At 36.0% G+C, this 18,718-nt stretch overlaps 1 long non-coding RNA gene and 2 pseudogenes across 1 annotated transcript; all 3 read left to right on the plus strand.

Moving 5' to 3' along the window:
- The first annotated feature begins 209 nt into the window (after positions 1 to 209).
- LOC116119796 lies at positions 210 to 14,131 on the plus strand (annotated as a pseudogene).
- Positions 4,146 to 4,614, plus strand: LOC116119782. The gene is made up of 3 exons (XR_004126444.1): positions 4,146 to 4,314; positions 4,411 to 4,492; positions 4,571 to 4,614. It is a non-coding gene; the product is annotated as an uncharacterized LOC116119782 (long non-coding RNA).
- On the plus strand, positions 4,889 to 5,904 carry LOC116119778 (annotated as a pseudogene).
- Positions 14,132 to 18,718: the final 4,587 nt, after the last annotated feature.

The raw sequence follows: 18,718 nt of genomic DNA on the forward strand, positions 1-18,718 counted from the left end.
TATGGGTGTTTTTGCTGGATTTCAAACCTAAAGGGACTAATTTGTGTTTATTAAGGGTGTATTTGCTAGATTTTAAACCTACTAGATTAACGGGAAAACACCGGTCAAACCGGTTAGAGCGGTCAAATCTTGACTCGGTCCCCTGGCCAGATTGTCATACGGGCCGGGTTCCTAATCATTGGTTTTCAACTGCCTGCCGAGTGCCGACGATGACTGGTCGAGAGAAAGAACTAGATGCTACTCTGCAGAAACTTAAGAGGAAGCGATGCTGGTATTCCTCAAGAAGCAGCTAATACTAAAGTGAACTTCCATTTCTATATCTTGAATATCAACCGGAAAGAATTGATTCTTTGATTTTTTTTTTTGAAGACTTAGCATATCCGATGTGTAGAAAGTATAAACAAGTTAAGTTTCTATCATTGTACAGCTTTATACAGAGGCCTTTCAGCAACAATCCGATGATCGAATCTTCTACTTATTCCAACCCAGATATGCACATTCCCTTATACTGAGTTATCAAAAGAAATAACCTTTTTTCGGCCAGGAAGTTTTCCTTTCTGTGACTACTCTCTACCTGTTGATTAATTCTTTGATTGGGTTAGCTTGGAGTGGGACTTTCGTCGCTACAGCAACTGGGTGGAAGTGCGGCAATTTCATATTATGCCAGTTCCATATTTGAAGAAGCCAGGAGGTTAAAGCCTTAATTTAGTGTTGCTTTATTCTTTAACCAATAAACAATTTCTAATGATATGAAGAAGAGTAATTTTTCTTCAGCATTTTCAATTACCAAATGAAAAATTTTGTGCAGATTCCTGCTGTTGTTATGTCTAATATCCTGATAGATAAAACTGGAAGAAGAACACTTCTTGTAGTTTCCAACACTGGAAACTGCTTCTGTTTCTTCCTTATTGGCTTGTCATTTTATTTGCAGGTTTCTCTTAAAACTAAAATTTATGCCAGATTGATTCATGAACTTTATATGGAGAACTCTTATCTGTATTTGTTTTTTATGATCAGGATCATGGGTATTGGAAAGAGATCGCTCCAATATTAGTTTAAATTGGCATAACGTTAACACATATTAATTATTAAATCATAAATGACAATATTTTTCTGGGTATAACTAACACCTTTAAGTCAACAGATACACCGTTTCAGGTTTCCCATAAATGTACGCTTGGATTATTTCATACTCTTTCAATTTGATGATGGAATGGAGTTCAACAGATACGCCTTTAAGTCAATCCCCCCCAACATTTTATTTCTCCCTTTCACTGTAAATTTTATGGCATATGAACTAATTAACTCTTTCATACATAATCAATTGCAGGAACCTTTTTCCTATTCTCAAGCGTTTGGGGTTTAACTATTCTATTTGTTGCAAAGCTTGTGCCAGAGACTAAGGGGCGGACACTTGAAGAAGTACAAAGCATCAATGACCCTCTTTCATCAGTAACATATGTATAGATATATTAGAGACTCGTAATAAACGTCCATATATCTGTATAGTCATTCTTTAATGTGGATGTTGGTTTTTTTCCCTTTTCCTTTTTTTGAATTCGGATCATGTTTATTATCATAATTAAGAAGTTTACCATTGCCAATAAATATTAAATACAAAATTCCATGTTCCTTGAAAAAAGAGTCAAGAGTTAAGAGTAAACGACTTTTTCCCACCCAAGGTTTGCCTAATGGGCCTTCGCACCCAAAAAGTTTAAAATAACACTTTTCCACCCAAAGTTTTTATTCATTACTACTCAAAACCGATTCCAGCCGATTTTGACAAAAAATTTTTCCTATACATTTGAACCTCTAATCTCTCTCTAGAAACCCTCACTTAGCACATGATTTCTCTCAGATTGTCAACCACACACAAATCTAATATTTCTGTTTTAGCTAATTTTCGATTGATTCCGATAGAAATTTAATCGGTCACCACCATTAGTTCTACAGCCTTCACTTTATAAAACCTCTTTTACCTTGATTCTGGTAATTCGTTGAACGTCAATTGAAAAAGTAAGAGTGTTTTGGATATTAACATAATATAAACTTTGGGTAGGAAAGTGTATTTGAAACCTTTTTAGTGGAAAAATGTCATTAAGGCAAAAAAAATCGTTTACTCCAAGAGTTAAGTAACCGTAAAGGGTTGGACATGATCTTTGGGAACAAAATTAGGTGAGACTGGTAGATAGAATCATATTTTTGTAACTTCAGATGGGTAACAGATTCAATAGTACCCTCTGTTCAATGTCTAAAACACTTTTGGACAATTATTTCACGCTGCAATAGTGAAAAAGTCACGACAACCACCTTAATTAACGCCTTTCATGGTGACATCATTTTTTTTTCTACCATGAACATGTATTCCATCATTTAATTATAATAATAAACATTACACAAAACCCAAAACATCAGAGGACCTTAATATTTTTTTTTTTGGAAGTTTGAAGAGCGTTTGTGTGGGATGGAACTGAGGTGGGGTATGCTTAATTATCACGTGTTTACCACAAAAGATTTCTTCTACTAAGAATCCAACTCTGCCCTGCTCCAAGAAAATGTGAGAAGTTAGTAAGTGTGGATATCATTAGGAAAACTAATAGAAAAGTGTTCTGTTAGTCACTTAGAAAACCTACTGGATTGTCAACACATCTCAATCTCCATTTCTTTCTTTCAAGAAAGCACAATATGGTGAGACAGAGCTTGGAGGAAGGACTATTACCAGGTTCTTCAATTCTTGAACCAAATCGAGGCATAGCTGATGGCAGTGAAATAACTGTATATCAAAGCGATTCTTCCACCACTCCTACTGTTTTGTCAGCACCTCATTGCCGTATGCGGTTTTCGTTTTTGGTTGCTGTGTAAGTAATGTATTTTTCTCTATTAGCAATGATGTAATTTGAGGTTTGAATACTGGTATGGTAATTTCTGCTTGCTTCGCAGGCAGGATATTCGTCGCCTGCTGAATCGGGAATCAGGGACGACCTTGGCCTCTCAGTGGCAGCAGTAAGTATTTGTCCTCTATCATTACCTTTATTACGTTGTTAGCAAACCAGTTTGTTAACTAGATTTTATGCTGATTAATGTTCAACCGAATGACTGAAGTACTTTTGTCTCTGTCCAGTACTCAGTTTTTGGTTCAATAATGACAATTGGAGGACTGGGAGGTTCATTAGTAAATGGTAAAATAACCGATCTCATGGTCGGAGAAAAGTAAGTTTTCCTTCTCTAAACTGATTAACTTTCCGAAATTTTCAACTAATTTGGTGTCTTATGAAGCAGGCTTTCTGGTTAGCAGATTTTCTTCATCATGGGGTGGTTGGCTATAGCTTTTGCCAAGGTTTCTTGTTTAGACACATTTCACTTCTTCACAATTATTTACACTTTCAAATACAACTTAGAACCAATTGTTGTTGTTCTCTTGATGGGTTTCATCAATTAAATGATTGTCAAGGATGTCTGGTCCTTGGATCTTGGAAGAGTATCATGGGAATTGGAATTGCCCTCATGACTTATGGTAATAGTAATAATGCTGCATTTATGTGACTAATTTATAAACATTATTGTGTCATGAGCCAGTTCTTGAACTCTTGTTAAAACAGGCATGTATATGTTACAGAAATACTCCTAAGAATATTCGAGGAAACATGACATCAGTAACACGGTAAGATCTTAGCATTTTACTATAGATTGTGATATTGAGTCTATCCAACTCATTGATATGCACAAATATTGTAAGTTTACAGTTGATGTATGCTTGGGAATATCATATGTTCTTTCTTGGAACTGTTGTTCCTGGGCGCCGGCTCTAATTTGTAATTTCTTATAGCCCTTTCTGAAATATTTGATTAGCTATTACAAAGACATTATTAACCAATAGATTGTTTAAAATTTCAGCTGTTATCCATGCATGGTGCAAGTGTTTGGTATATTCTTCATTCCAGAATCCCTAGATGGTGGTCAGTCCTATCAAATATATTGTCAAACAAATTAGATCATTGAAGCATATCATATGCAAGTCTTTTAAAATGCTAAATATGTTTTGAACTGTGCGCCTGCAGGCAATGAATGGTCGAGAGAAAGAATTAGATGCTACTCTGCAGAAAATTAGAGGAAGGGATGCTGATATTTCTCAAGAACAGCTAACTCAAAGGAACTTCCACTTCTTTCATTTTTTCAAGTTTAGCATATCCCATGTGTAGTCAGTATGAATATGTTAAGTTTCTGTTATTGCACAGCTTTACACGAGGCTTTCAGCGACAAGCAGCTGATCAAATCTTCAACTTATTGCAACCTAGATATGCATACTCCCTTATAGTGAGTTATAAAAAGAAATAACCTTTTTGGCAAGGAAGTTTTCCTTTCTGTATTCTGATTCTCTATACCTGTTAATTAATTCTTTGATTTGTTTAGGTCGGAGTGGGGCTTTTTCACTGCAGCAATGGGGGGGAGCTCTGGAATTGCATATTACGCCAGTTCCATATTGAAGAAGCCAGTAGGTTAAAGCCTTTTAGTGTGTGTATTCTTTAATTAATAAATAATGTCTAAAAATTAATGAAATGAATCTTGTTAGGTTTTTCAAGTACAATTGGGACTATCTCTATAGCTATATCCAGGTAATTTACTCTTACAAATTGCAAGTAAAAGGAGTCAATTTTCCTTCAGCATTTTCATATACCAATTGAAATTTGTGCAGATTCCTGCTGTTGTTATATCTGTTATCCTGACAGAAATCTGGAAGACGACCATCTTTATGGTTTCCAACACCGGAAACTGCTTGAGTTCTCTCCATTGGCTTGTCATTCTGTGTCAGGTTTCTCTTAAAACTTATATTTATGCAAACTGATTAATGTACTTCTATATGAGAAACTTATCTGTTTGTTCTAATATGAGGACCATGGCTACTGGAAAGAGTCACTCCAATTTTAGTTTATTGGCATAATGGTAACACATTAAACAATTTATTCCTTCTATTCTTCATCTTATATTAGTTGGTTTTGCAAAGAATATATCAAAATTAGCGAGTGTGGTTATTAATTGATGCTGTAATTTTTAACAGCTGTATATCGTAAGTTTCTCGATGGGCATGGCAGGGTTACCTATGCTAATAATGTCCGAGGTATAAACTCCATCAAGTTTTATTCCACATTCATGTTTTTTCGTGAAAATATTAACAGAATTTCAGCACTACAAGATGGTTTCTGTGTAAGATCCAAATTGACGATGACTTTCCATTTCAGGTATTTCCCATAAATGTAAAGGGTTCAGCTGGAAGCCTTGCAACTTTTGTCAATTCTTTATCCAGTTGGATTATTATTACTCCTTCAATTTATGATGGAATGGAGCTCAACAGGTATACCTTAACCAATCCCCCCAATTTTTGTTTCTCCCTCTCACTATAAATTTTACGGCATATGATCTATTTAACTCTTTCATACATAATCAATTGCAGGAACCTTTTTTATATTCTCAAGCATTTGGGGTTTAACTATTCTATTTGTTGCAAAGCTTGTGCCAGAGACAAAGGGGCGAACCCTTGAAGAAGTTCAAGCAGAAATGACCCTCTCTCACCAATAAGATATATATAAATATGGATATAGATATTTTAGGTCTTTCCATAACATGTTTCCTTGAAAGATCCAAAGCAGAAACATAGGTGTCAAGAGTTAGAAAATGTAAAGGGTTTGACATGTAAGTTTGGAAACAAGGTTAGGTGAGACTTTAAGTTTGGAAACCAGGTTTTTATTATTATTATTATTTGTATTTTCAGAAGGATATTTTTATTAGCCTATGTTGAATATAAAAAAACCCTTTTGGGATAATTATTGTATGCCATGATTGATTGTATTTTGATTTGGGAGACTCATCTTAATGCAGTGATGGTGGTAGAAATCTTTTTAATCCTAATATCAGCATAAGTTCATCCTCATTTAGATTATAATGACAAAACATTCTTTACAACTGCAAATCCAAAACACTCAGAGGTTTTAAATATTCTTTTCACCAAAATCTCTTCTTCTTCATTTGGAAGTTGGAAGAGCCATTTGTGGGAGTTGAAGTGTAGTATGCTTAATTGTCCATGAAAATATGAGAATTAAGTGTGGTTATGATTACGAAAACTAACTGGTATGGAACAGATGTTTGTATGGTAACCACAAATAATTAATTGACTTCGGTCACAAAACAGAGAAATGGTCCCTATACTCACAAATGACAAAGCAGTAGACAGCAAAGTGATCTCGCTGGTAGGAGAAGAATAAGTTCTTTTTCTTTTTATGTTAATTTATTTTATTTTCTGTTAAGTGTAACCAGCATGGTCTAACATAAACTTTCTAACTATAAGCTTATTAACTTTTCTAACAATTCTCAAAAAATTTGGTTATCTTGTGAAGCAGGGATTCCGGTTAGCAGATTTTTTTCTTCATCATTGGGTGGTTCACTCTTGAATTCGCCAAGGTTTCTTGTTTATACATATTTTCATTTTCTCACAATTCATACAACAGTAAAACAAGATTTAGAATCTGAAGAAGAATGTTGCATGATTGATTTTGTAAAGAAACAATCATGATAATATAAATGGTAATTTACTTTCATCTTAGGGAGCCAACAGACGAAAAGATTCTCAGAAATATTAGCTTGAATCAACATGCTTTTTTGTAACTCACTTTCTTCTGTTGATGGGATTAAGGATGCCTGGTTTCTGGATCTTAGAGAACATCATTAGGAATTGGAATTGGACTTTATGTGGTAATTTTACTGAATATTCCATTTTATAGTTTATTTATTTAAAGGCATATTTGATGAAATCATGACAGTATTTACACCCTTGCTTTGATGCAAGCACGAGAGTCCAGCCAACTCTTTTATCACTTAACAAATATTTTTTAAGTTTACAGTTGATGCTCACAATGCGGTATATCACTAATGTTCTTTCTTGGAGCTGTTGTTTCCTGGCACGCCTTGCCTCTAATCGGTAATTTTTTATTGCCCTTTAAAGTATTAAGTGATTTAGGTACTTACAGAATTTAATTATAAGAATAGATTCTTAAAAATTTCAGCTATTGTTCCATGCTTGGTGTAAGTAGTTGGCGTATTCTTCATTCCCGAATCCCCTAGATGGCTGGCTAATCCTGTTACAAATTCTAATGTGTCTGAAAAATTAGTATAATTGATTCATTGAAGCATACATCATATGAGTATCCACTGAACTGTTGCCTGCAGGCGATGGTTGGTCGAGAGAAAGAATTAGATGCAAATCTACAGAAACTTAGGGGAAGGAATGCTGATATTTCTCAGGAAGCAGCCTACATCAAAGTGAAGTTCCACTTCTGTAACTTGAATTCCAACTGAAAGCAATTTTTTTCCGTTAAAAGTCATGCAGTTCCCATTTCCTTTTTTTGAATTCGGATCATGTTTATTATCATAATTAAGAAGTTTACCATTGCCAATAAATATTAAATACAAAATTCCATGTTCATTGAAAAAAGAGTCAAGAGTTAAGAGTAAACGATTTTTCCCACCCAAGGTTTGCCTTAATGGTACTTCCGCACCCAAAAAGTTTTAAAATAACACTTGGCACCCAAAGTTTATATTATGTTACTACCCGAAGCTAATTCTAGCCGATTTTGCGACGAAAATTCTCTCCATCACCACCATTTGAACCTCTAATCTCCTCTCTACAAAACCCCTCTCACTTTGGCACATGATTTCTCGCAGATTGCCAACCACCACAAATCTAAGATTTCTTGTTATTAGCTAATTTCTGATTGATTCCGACAGCAAATATTCAATTGGCCACCACCATTCAATCCAACAGCCTCCAGTCTATAAAATCCCTCTTACCTTGTTTCTTGGTAACTCGCCGAATGCCAACTAAGAAAGTGAAGTGTATTTTAAGTATTAACGAAATATAAACTTTGGATGGGAAAGTGGTATTTTGACACTTTTTGGGTGGAAAAGTGTCATTAAGGCAAAAAAGTCGTTTACTCCAAGAGTTAAGTGATGGTAAAGGGTTGGACATAGGGGTGAGCGGTTCCAGGTACCCTCCATTTTCCGGGGGAACCGGAACCGCACAGTACAGGTTCCCAAAAAAAAGAACCGGAACAGGAACCGCACAGTGCAGGTTCTTCAATTCAAGGAACCGGAACCTAAAATGCAGGTTCCGGTTCCTTTCTGGGGTACCCTGTAAAAAATCAATTGCCCCCTATTAGTTTAAAAATGACAAAAAATACCTTAAAAGTTTACAAATACACCCCTAACAAATATACTATTTGGGTTTAGGGTTTAATTATAATGTAATATTATAATTAATTAAATTGTTAATCATTTAATTAAGTATTGTAATATTGTTTATAATAGAATGTTATAATTAATTAAGTAATCATACCATAAATTTATAATGTAATGTTATAATTAATAAAATTCTAATCATTTAATTAAGTATTGTGTAAATTAATAAATTAATTACTAATGTTTATAATATAATGTCATAACAATGCAGTTAATCAGTTAATATGTAAGTTATAATTTTTTAAAATTATATGTTTTTGCATCATACTATAATAGTATAATGTAATAGTAGTAATGAATTAAGTAATACATACTATAAATCTATCAATTTAAGATTATAATTAATTAAATTTCAATCATTTAATTAATATACTAATGTTTATATTGGAATGTATAAATGATTGATTAAGTACTGACTTATAACTATATAAGATAATGTTCATCAATTAATTAATTTTTAATCAGTTATAATAATAATGTAAAATATAGTCAAAGTGACTAATGTTTATAAGTATGTTATAAATTCATAACTAATTTATGTAACTTCCTTAACTGTAATGCTATAATTAAGGATAGTAATCATAATCATAAGTAAATAATAATGTTAATTAAAATTGAGTAAGTATGTAACTAATTGGTAATGTTAAGTAATGTTTAAAATGACGATTGTTATACGTAATGTTATATAATTAATTAAATTTCTAAATCATTTATTATATTGTGTTAATGTTAACGTAGAAACTTATGTAGTAATTAGTAATTACTAAGTTTCAAAACAAATATTGATAACTCCTAATCAATTAAGTAATCATTTAATTATGTGAATGATTTAAGTTTATGTGCATTCATATTATTAATGTAATCGTGTATAGGAAGATTAAGTAATACAGATATAGATCTTTCGTTAATTATAATTAGATTAAATTTTAACATTTAATTAAGTATATAATAATAATAAGTAGTAAATTTATAATTTTATAATGTGATAATTTATAAATTTATAGTAATATAAGTAATCATTTAACTGATGTAAATACTTATGAATTAAGTGATCATAATATAATGTAATGGAATAAAAGGTTAGATTATAATTAGTAGAGTATTTAATTTAAAATATATATTATAGATTCAAATTTCTAATTATTTAATTAAATAATCATTGCTCATTTTATAATCTGTAATGTGTATAAGTTCTAATAGTCATATCACATGTAATATAATCATCTATTAGTGTAAGGTTAGAATTAATTATGTAAGCAACTATCATGTGCTAGTAAGGACTCCGTGAATTATGTAGATCACCAGGATTAAGGACTCATACTAGCAAGGCGGTATGTAATATTAATATATTACATTGGTCTTTTATAACTAGAAGATTATAATTAGTAACGAATCTTTTTAATTATATGTAATGGGGACACATTAATTACAGAAGCAGTACCATCAAAGGTTAGAATATAATCGGGGAAGTAAGGAAATTTCGAATAGTGAAGTAAGGATGGTCTCGAGGGGGTTAGGTGTCCTAATTGTAATTCAGTACTATGTATAATAAATGTCCATAAGCAACTAAGTAATCATGTAATTAGGTAATGTATAATTAATTATATATCATACGAGAGGGAAGGGGTAACCGAGTCTGACTAGGGAGGGTAACGAGCAGACGAGACAGGTGGACTACAGAGAAGAGGAAAGAAGGAAAGGGGTAATGCATGGAAGTGGCAAGTTGTAGGGATGGGGAGAAGAAAAGGGAGCAGGGGACGACTGAGCGAAAGGAGAGCGATATAGAACGCCTAGCACGGGGTGAAGGCGAGCGTGAATGAAAGGGCGAAGGAGGAATGAAGAAGAGACGAAGGTGAACGGAGAAGGCACGGAAGGAAGTAGGAACACAGGAATGGGAAGCGAGACAGGAAGGAGACGAGTAGGTGAGCAAGGAAGAGGGGGAGAAAAGGAGATGAAGGAAGAAGGCATGGAACGAGAACGATAAGGGAGATAATATCGCGAGAGGGAGTGCAAAGGGGGAACGAAGGAAGGAAAGGGGGAGGGGCAGGATCCAGGGAGACGAGAGAAGTAAGGCCCCTCGGACAAGGGAGGACGAGAGACGTAGAACGGGAGAGGGGAAGAAGCACGAATAGGGAGGGGCGCGCAAATCTACGAGGGGAGGAGCAAAAAGAAAGGCGGGGAAATAACATGAAAAAAGGAAAACACGGGGGAGGGGGGTGGAACGAACTCCAATGGGGAGTCAAGGAAGGAAGCGAAACGTGTCAAGAAGTAAATGAGTAGGCACAATAGCTGAAAGCGGGGAATAGGGGGGTAGGGCATAGGTTAATTAGTAACATGAACAGCATAATGATTCGTCGATATCGATTAGGAGGTTAAGTCTCGAAAAATGGGAACTTTGGTGCGAGGGATAAAGATTTGTCATAAAATATGAAACCGCCATACACCCACAAAATCAGGAGCTAGGACAAACAGACCAAACGGAGGCTAAGAGCGGTGCCAAACCGGGTACCCCCACAGGTCCAAACAGGGTACCCTTTTATTCTGATCGTTCCGGTCCCCACACACAAGAACGGAACCGGAACCGCACAGTATCGGCCAAAAAATTGGAACTAACCTACCCGCACAGTACCGATTTTGGGTAGGTTCCGGTTCCGGTTTCCCCCCGATTCCGTTCTACCCGCTACCCGTGCTCACCCTTAGTTGGACATGTACTTTGGGAACAAAATTAGGTGAGAATGGTAGATAGATAGAGGTGGGCATTCGGGACTAGGTCCAAAAACCCAGCCCAAAACCCGATCCTAGGAGGCTTGTGCCCCAAACGGGACCAGGCCTAAGGAGGAGGGTGCGTCCCTCCCACAAGGCCCTCCTCCGGTCCCAGGCTCGGGCCAAATTTTTTTCCATATTTTCATTTTAGTCCCTTGTACAATTACCAAAACCCCTATAAATTTAAAATAAACATAATTATAGGGAAAGACTTAAAAAATTTATAAAAAAAAATTATCCAAGCCTCAAAATTTATAAATTTACCCCTGAAAAGTACTGAAAAACTCCAAAAATTTGTTCGCCCCAAAAATAAAAAAAAAAAAAATCTGGGTCCTAGAATTACTCATGTCCCAAACCCTGAGCACCTGGTCCCAAACCAGCTCTAGATAAATCATTTTTGTAACTTTATGGGTAACAGTGATTCAAATTTACCCTCTGTTAAATATCTAAAAACCTTTGGGACAATTATTTCATGTTGTAATAGTGAAAAATTCTGTGGTGCTACGACCCTACTTGATTTACGCCTTTCAAGGTGAGGGTACACATGTTTAAATTGTAAAACACTTTTGGGACAATTATTTCATGTTGTAATAGTGAAAAAGTCTGTTACTACGACCCTACTTGATTCAACGCCTTTCAATGGTGAGACATCATTTTTTTATTCTACTACATGAACATGAATTCATCCTCTTTTAATTATAAATATAAAACATTCTTACACGTTACAAATCCAAAATATCAGAGGACCTTAATATTTTTTTTTATTGGAAGTTTGAAGAGTTCAGGTGGGGTATGCTTAATTATCACGTTTAACCACAAGATTCCTACTCTAAGAATCCAACTCTGCCCTTGCTCCAAGAAAATGTGAGAAGTTAATAAGTGTGGATATCATTAGAAACTAATAGAAATAGTTTTCTGTTAGTCCACTTAGAAAATCCTACTGGATTGTCAACACATCTCAATCTCCATTTCTTTCTTTCAAGAAAGCACAATATGGGTGAGACAGAGCTTGGAGGAAGGACTATTACCAGTTTCTTCATTCTTGAACCAATCGAGGCATTGGTGGCAGTGAATTAACTGTATATCAAACGATTCTTCCACCACTCCTACTGTTTTGTTCAGCACCTTCATTGCCGTATGCGGTTTCTTCGTTTTTGGTTGCTGTGTAAGTAATGTATTTTTTCTCTATTAGCCATTGATAATTTGAGTTTTGAATGACTGGTGGTAATTTCTGCTTGCTTCGCAGGCAGGATATTCGTCGCCTGCTGAATCGGGAATCAGGGAGGACCTGGGCCTCTCAGTGCGCAGTAAGTATTGTGTCCTCTATCATTACCTCTTACGTACGTTGTTAGCAAACCAGTTTGTTAACTAGATTTTGCTGATTAATGTTCAACCGAAATGCATGAAGTACTTTTGTTCTCTTCCAGTACTCATTTTTTTGGTCATATAGACATGGAGGACTGGGAGGTTCATTAGTAATGGTAAAATAGCCGATCTCATTGGTCGAGAAATAAGTTTTCCTTCTCTAAACTGATTAACTTTTCCGATAATTTTCAACTAATTTGGTGGTCTTATGAAGCAGGCTCTCTGGTTAGCAGATTTTTTCTTCATCATGGGGTGGTTGGCTATAGCTTTTGCCAAGGTTTCTTGTTTGAACACATTTTCACTTTCCTCACAATTATTTAACATTTTCAATACAACTTAGAACTCCAATTGTTGTTGTGTTCTCTTGATGGGTTTCATCAATTAAATGATTGTTTCAAGGATGTCTGGTCCTTGGATCTTGGAAGAGATCATTGGGTTGGAATTGCCCTATGACTTACTGGTAATAGTAATAAATGCTGCATTTTATAGTTGACTAATTTATAAACATTATTGTTCATGAGCAGTTCTTGCACTCTTGTTTTAAAACAGGCACCTGTATATGTTACAGAAATTACTCCTAAGATTTCGAGGAACATTGCATCAGCTAACACGTAGATCTTAGCATTTTACTATTGATTGTGATATTGAGTCTATCCAACTCATTGATTATGCACAAAATTGTCAAGTTTACAGTTATTATGCTTGTGATATCATTAATGTTCTTTCTTGGAACTGTTGTTTCTTGGCGCGCCCTGGCTCTAATGGTAATTTCTTATAGCCTTTCGTGAACTATTTGATTTGGCTACTTACAAAGACATTATTACCATAGATTGTTTAAAATTCAGCTGTTATTCCATGCATGTGCAAGTGTTTGGTATATTCTTCATTCCAGAATCCCCTAGATGGCTGGTCAGTCCTATTCAATATATTGTCAAACAATTAGAGTCATTGAAGCATATATCATATGCAAGTCTTTTAAATGCAAATATGTTTTGAACTGTGCGCCTGCGGCAATAATGGTCGAGAGAAAGAATTAGATGCTACTCTGCAGAAACTTAGAGGAAGGATGCTGATATTTCTCAAGAAGCGCAACATCAAAGTGAACTTCCACTTCTTTCATTTTTTCAAGTCTTAGCATATCCCATGTGTATCGTGATGAATAGTTAAGTTCCTGTTATGCACAGCTTTACACAGAGGCTTTTCAGCGACAACGATGATCAAATCTTCAACTTATTGCAACCTAGATATGCATATTCCCTTATGAGTTTAAAGAAATAACCTTTTTTGGCAAGGAAGTTTTCCTTTCTGTGACTGGACTACTCTATACCTGTTAATTAATTCTTTGATTTGTTTAGGTCGGAGTGGGCTTCTCTCACTGCAGCAGTGGGGGGAGCTCTGGAATTGCATATTACGCCAGTTCCATATTTAAAGCCAAGGTTAAAGCCTTTTAGGTGTTGTTATTCTTTAATTAATAAATAATGTCTAAACAATTAATGAAATGAATCTTTGTTAGGTTTTTCAAGTACAATTGGGACATCTCTATAGCTATTATCCAGTAATTTACTCTACAAATTGCAAGTAAAAAGGAGTCATTTTCCTTCAGCATTTTCATAACCAATGAAATTTGTGCAGATTCCTGCTGTTTTGTATATCTGTTTCCTGACAGAATAATCTGGAAGACCCACTTCTTATGTTCCCAACACCGGAAACTGCTTGAGTTTCTTCCTTATTGGCTTTCATTCGTTTGCAGGTTTCTCTTAAACTTATATTTATGCCAAACTGATTAATTTACTCATTGAAAGAACCCTTATCTATGTTGTTCTATTATCAGACCATGGCTACTGGAAAGAGATCACTCCAATTTTAGTTATGTTGGCATAATGTAACACATTAAACAATTTTATTCCTTCTATTCTTCATCTTATATAGTTTGGTTTTGCAAAGAATATATCAATATAGCAGTGTGTTTATTAATGATGCTGTATATTTTAATCAGCTGTATATCGTAAGTTTCTCGTGAGGCATGGCAGGGTTACCTATGCTAATAATGTCCGAGGTATAAAACTCCATCAAGTTTTATTCCACATTCATGTTTTTTTCGTGAAAATATTAACAGAATTTCAGCACTACAAGATGGTTTCTTGTAAGATTCCAATTGACCAGGATCTTCCATTTCAGGTATTTCCCATAAATGTAAAGGGTTCAGCTGGAAGCCTTGCAACTTTTGTCAATTCTTTATCCGGTTGGATTATTTCATACTCCTTCAATTTTATGATGGAATGGAGCTCAACAGTATCCCTTAACCCAATCCCCCACTTTTTGTTTCTCCCTCTCACTATAAATTTTACGGCATATGATCTATTTAACTCTTTCATACTAATCAATTGCAGGAACCTTTTTTATATTCTCAGCATTTGGGGTTTAACTATTCTATTTGTTGCAAAGCTTGTGCCAGAGACAAAGGGCGAACCCTTGAAGAAGTTCAAGCAGAATGACCCTCTCTCACCAATAAGATATATATAAATATGGATATAGATATTTTAGGTCTTTCAACTGTTTCCTTGAAAGATCCAAAGCAGAAACTAGGTTTCAAGAGTTAGAAAATGAAGGGTTTGACATGTAAGTTTGGAAACAGGTTAGTTGAGACTTTAAGTTTGGAAACCAGGTTTTTATTTTATTATTATTTGTTTTTCAGAAGGGTATTTTTATTAGCCTATGTTGAATATAAAAAAACCCTTTTGGATAATTATTGTATGCCATGATTGATTGTATTTTGATTTGGGAGACTCATCTTAATGACAGTGATGGTGTAGAAATCTTTTTAATCCTAATATCAGCATAAGTTCATCCTCTGTTTTGATAATGCTGAAACGGCGTCGTACTGAGTTATTAATGGAACGGTGTCGTTTGAGACAGCTCCAAGATGATCCTGACCGCTGATTCAGAGAAAAACCAACGGCTGAGATCAAGCCTCTAGTCACCACTATAAAGATTAGGGTTTCTTATTAACAGGGTATCAAACAGAAAAAGCGGAGTCGTGTTTTTTTTCTTTTGTGCATTAGGGTTCTTTCTTTTGGGTCTGATTTCAATTGTAATCTGCGGGTTTCTGAGTGGTTTGGGTTATCCAGTCAAGGGATGACTTCTGTGTTCTGTTTTAGGGATTTTCTAGGTTGAGATTCCTAGGGCAGATTACGGTTTGAATCAGAGTTGTTTGATCGTTTCTTGGGTGTATCTTGTATCGTGACTGTAGTGTTTGTTCTATAATCATAGTGAGCAAACTCCCTTCCGGAGTTCAACGTGGATGTAGCTTGCTCAAATAGGGCAAGTGAACCACGGTAAAGATCCGATGTTGATTGTTTGTGTTTTCTGTTTTCTTGGTTGTTTGTGGTTGATTCTGGTTGATTGCATAACAGTGGTTCAGAGCCATCGTCCTAGGGTGTATCAGGTTTTAGAAATCGTTTAATTTTTTGACGAACAAAAAATTAGGGTTTGTTCGAAAAATTAGGGTTCTCCATATTTTAGGGGTTTCTCAATCCAAAGGTTCCTAGAGCTTTAGAACTTTGATTCTTGCTGAGTCTTGGGGTTATTTTATGAGATTGCATCCAAAACACTGGCTAGAGAGAAATCTTGGTCATTGCCTTGAGTCTATACCAGTGTTCTTTTTCATTTTTGTCAGTTTAAGGTATATAGGCTGGAACCAGTAACCGCCTTAAAACTGTCTGGTAGTATTTGGCGACTTTGGTCTACACACCACTTACACTTAGACTGTATGCACTATCTGTATAATACATCGACACTACACGTATGGAGATCTCCCAATACATGGGACAAATTGCGGGAGTTGGAAGAAGAAAATGAAGCTCTGCTTTCACATAATCGTCGGTTCTGCACTGGAAAGATCAAAAGATGGCCGAGAGAATGAAGGAAGAGGAAGTGACGAAGCACCTACAATCTGATCGTGATGACCTCTCGCAACAGTGACTGAGGAAGTGATTGATGAATGAAACCTCCTTTGGAAGTTATGGGGTAAACGTCGAAACTTTAATGCACTTCAATCTGCACCAAACTTAGCTTTTCTCAGGGTGCTTTTTTCTTATAAAATGGATAGTAGCAAGACAAATAGAGGAGAACCTAGATAATTCCTAAAAAATGACCTAATTTTAAAGGCACAGATCAGGAACTGAGAACTAGTCTTGCCATGTACTGTTAAAACTCAATTACCCGAGGATTATCTTGTTGTTAAGAAGCATTCCAGTATTCCGTATCTGTGCCCTAGTGTGACTTGATTGTGGCTGGTCTTAAGGCTAGAGAACTTGAGTTAAGGTCCAAAAATGAAATAGGAGTACCCTGTTTGTTAGGGAATCAGATACCTTTCAATCTGGTAAAGGCAGTCACACTAGCCAGAGGTCCAAAAACAAAAACGGGGTGAATGAACAATAAGCATAAGGCAAGTCTAAAATGTTTTTTCTATAATAAAACTGGTCATCTGAAGAAGAATTGCTTTGAATGGTTTAGAACAAAAAGCAGGAAACACAGGAGTAACCTAGCCTCATCCAAACACATTAGCTGAAGAAATAGAGGAGCTTATTGTCTCTGTTTTCTGACAATACAGAGAGGTGGTGTGATTCTGGGTGGCTCTTCTCACATGAGCCCCAATAAGGACGGTTTCAAGACTTTGAGGAATAGATAGGAGACTGTGTTCATGGGGAACAACAATACCTGCAGGGCAAAGGTAAGGTAGTATAACCTTAGACTCTGTAGTGGGAAACTAAATAACCTTACTCATGTTAGTACATTCCAGAACCTCAAAAGAACTTCATATCCTTAAAACCTTAGATGAGGAAGGATGTTGTTACAGAGCCGAAAATGGGTGCTGATGTGTATAAAACCAAATCTAATCCTGAAGGAGAAAAAAGGAATGGGTTATACATCTTATGTGGGAATATTATTCCTGATTGCTAATTTCTTCTCTTGTCACCTCAAATTTGTCAGTAACCGAAAAATGGCACCTAGGATGGGACATATGAGTCAGAGAGATTAGATATCCTAAGTAACCAGGGCATGTTAGGAAAGGACCACTACACACACCCTAGAATTCTGTGGAACTGCATCTTAGGAAAACAGCACAAGTCGTTTCCCAAAAGGCATACACCGTGCCAAAGGTTGTTTAGAATACATACATTCAGACTTATGGGGACCTGAGAGAGTAGGTCTCATGGGGGCAGTAGTTACTTTATCTGTCATTGTAATGATGTTTTAGCGAAAAGGTGGATTACACCCTTAGAACTAAGGACCGGCACTGTCTAATTCAAGAGTGGAAAGCCCTAGTGGAAAACCACCTAACAGAAAGGTAAAAACTCTAAGGACTGACAATGGATTAAGTACTTGTACAACTGAATTTGATAAGTTTGTATTGACAAGGAATCCTAAGACATGAACTGTGAGGAGAACCCCTCAGCAGAATGGAGTAGCTAAGAGGATGATGATCACTCTAGAGAAGTCAGATGCTTGCTGTTCACTTCAGGGTTACCTAATACCTCTGGGGAGAGGCCTTTCCACTGCAGCCATCTGATAAATAGGAGCCCCTCATTGCCATAAATTTTAATGTCCTGAAGAGTATGGTCAGGAAGAAAGCCTGGTTTAGCCATTGTGAGAATATTTGGGTGTGCAGCCTATCCATACAGTGGGAGGAAAGTTAGAGCCTAGATCCACCATGTGTGTTCCTAGGAAGCAATGGTACACAAGGGTACAATACTCTGGGATAGAAATTCACCAGGGGTAAAAATCATTATGCCAGGGATGTGGTCTTTAATGAATGGGTTGTTCCTTGATAAACCACTGAACAGACACTGGTACCAGTACCACCACCTGAACCTACCAAGGATACACTGAGAGTACAACATTGGGTGGAGCCTGTGGGTCGCAAGCTGAACCACCTCAACCCAATGAGGACAAGCATCAGAAAACCAACCAGACCAGAGTGATCCTGGATCTGATAGTGAAGAAATGAAGCGATGCCCAGAGCCCCAACATGTACAATTAGAACACTATCAACTTGCCAGAAGAAATAAGGAGGGAGGTAAGACCCCCTGCCAGGTTTCTTATGCTGAACTGATATACACTCTTTGCTTGCAGGAACAGGGATTCAAGAACAGAACCAAACTCGATGAAGAAGCAATGAACTCTAAGGAAAGAGACAAATGGAGGCAAGCAATGGAAGAGGAAATGAGGTCATTGAGGTAAACAGAACCTGGTCCTTGGTTCCCAAACCCAAGGCCCAAACTAATCATGCAAATGGTTGTAC

This window comes from Pistacia vera, unplaced genomic scaffold (assembly GCF_008641045.1).
Source record: "Pistacia vera cultivar Batoury unplaced genomic scaffold, PisVer_v2 Contig906, whole genome shotgun sequence".
Taxonomy (NCBI): domain Eukaryota; kingdom Viridiplantae; phylum Streptophyta; class Magnoliopsida; order Sapindales; family Anacardiaceae; genus Pistacia; species Pistacia vera.